A 2,175-nucleotide genomic window follows, 5' to 3' on the forward strand; every position below is an offset into this window, starting at 1 on the left:
TGAGAGGAATTAGTACTGGGTTCAAATCCTCCCTCTGATATTTAACTATTTGTGTTACTTTGACCTCATCACTTAAACTCACTGGGTCTCAGTCTTCTCATCTAAAAAAACAGGATTGGACCAAATTATCTCTATGTTCTCTTTCAGCTCTAAAACTATGCTCCTATTCTGCCTCCTAGAACAAGCAGGGGCGTCTAATAATGCCTCTTCCCAAGAACAATCTTTCAAATACTTGATTGTTGTCATTCAGTCCTTTCTATCATGTCCAACTCTTTGTGACCCCATTGGGGTTTTCTTGGTAGAGACACTAGATTTTGATTTGTCATTTCCTTCTCCAATTCATTTTATAGATGAGAAAACTGAGGAAAATATGGTTGTGATTTCCAAAAAATTGCACAACCAGTAAATGTCTGAGGACAGATTTGGATTCAGGAAGTTGAGTCTTCTTGACTTTTGGCCTGGCACACTATCCACTGCACCACCTAGCTGCACCCAAGTCATTGGAGAGAGTTATTGATTCCTCCTCTTATCTTCTCTTTTTTAGGCTAAATATTTTTAACTCATTAGAAAGATGCTCATATGGAATGATCTTTAGACCTTCTCCCATCTTAATTATCCTCCCATGGCAATGCTCTAAAGTTTCATCTTATCCAATATTCTAAACTGTTAGTATTTATTTGAACCCTGATTTTCCTCCCGGGTGTTAGCTATCCCTCCTAGCTTTGTACAATCTGGAAAAGTGTGTCATCCACACCTTTATCCAACTTATGGATGAAAATGCCAAAATAGCTCCAAATCAGACACAGATCCATGGGACCCTTCATTAGAGACATCATTCCAAGTCGAAACCAATGTTTAAGTTGACATTCATTCCTTCATTCACCTCCAGGTTCCACATTTGACCTCATTGGATTTTTTTCTCTCCATATGTGATCCAGCAACTTTTTTGCCCTTGAAGATCTCTCATTCTCAGTAGCCTTCTCATTCTTCTGCCTCTTTAACTCCTTCCTTTGATTTGGTCAATTTCTCCTGGGTTATGAATTTCATGGAAAGTTCCCAGGCCAGTTATATTTACTCCTTAATTCTTTTCTGGGTTCCACTCATGACTCTCCTGATTTCTTTCTTCACCATTTCCCCTGTGAATACATCCCCCATTTTTAGCATCTTTCCATATATTGTCTTCCTCTACTTAAATATAAATCCTTAAAGGGAGAGTTTATCTTAATTTTAACTTGAATTTCTATTACTAGTTTATGGCATAGTGTTGATGCTTAATAAATACTTTGTTGCTTTGACATTCAACTGCTAACACTATTTTTTATTCAATTATTTTTTAATCCATTTTACCTCCATCTAACCCACACATCTCCATTTTTTTGTACCAGAATAGTATGAGAGGCTGTGGAAAACCTCTCCCAGGTGGTGGTTTCTGGACCATTAATTCCTGGTCCCCTACTACTGATATTCATAGCCCACTTATACAGAAGAGGATGCCTGCTAGAAGCTGTGTTACCAATAGCAACACTGTTGGCTTCTCATCTTGAGAGGAATAGGGCATCACATAAACATGGAAACATGGGATTGAAGGACAATATCTTTCCAGGGAAATAGACAAACAAAAAAATCTAATAGAAAATGATGGGGAGAGCAGTGTACTTCCATGAAGTGTGAAAAGGGAAAAAACCAGTAGAAATACACCAGAAAAAAGCAAAATAGAAATCTAGAAGGGAAACAAGGGCTTATTTTATTGCCCATTCTAGTGCCTGTTATCCATCTATTCACTTTTCCTTCATAGCTCATATGGCTTTCTATTCACTTGATTTCTCAAGAATCAGTCAGGATATGAAGTACTGAGTTCAAATCCCATTATTTGTGTTCAGTTCTACGTGCTCTAAGTTTTAGAATGATCACTGATACAGAGGAAAAGTTCTGAAGAGGGCAAACAGGATAGTCAAGCCTCTCACAAATGTGTCATATAAAGATAATTGAAAAAATAATAAAGATGGTTGAGGGAGTGAGAGGTGTTTAATCTAGAGAAGAAAAGAATGAGGGTAAACATGATAGCTGTGATGGAATCACTAGAGACAATGTTGGTGAATAGACAGAGGATTCTAGTATGTGCCTTCCTTTTCCTGCCATGCGATCACTGGACCATGAACACCACTTCCAAGCATC

Source organism: Monodelphis domestica, chromosome 6 (assembly GCF_027887165.1).
Source record: "Monodelphis domestica isolate mMonDom1 chromosome 6, mMonDom1.pri, whole genome shotgun sequence".
Lineage (NCBI taxonomy): Eukaryota > Metazoa > Chordata > Mammalia > Didelphimorphia > Didelphidae > Monodelphis > Monodelphis domestica.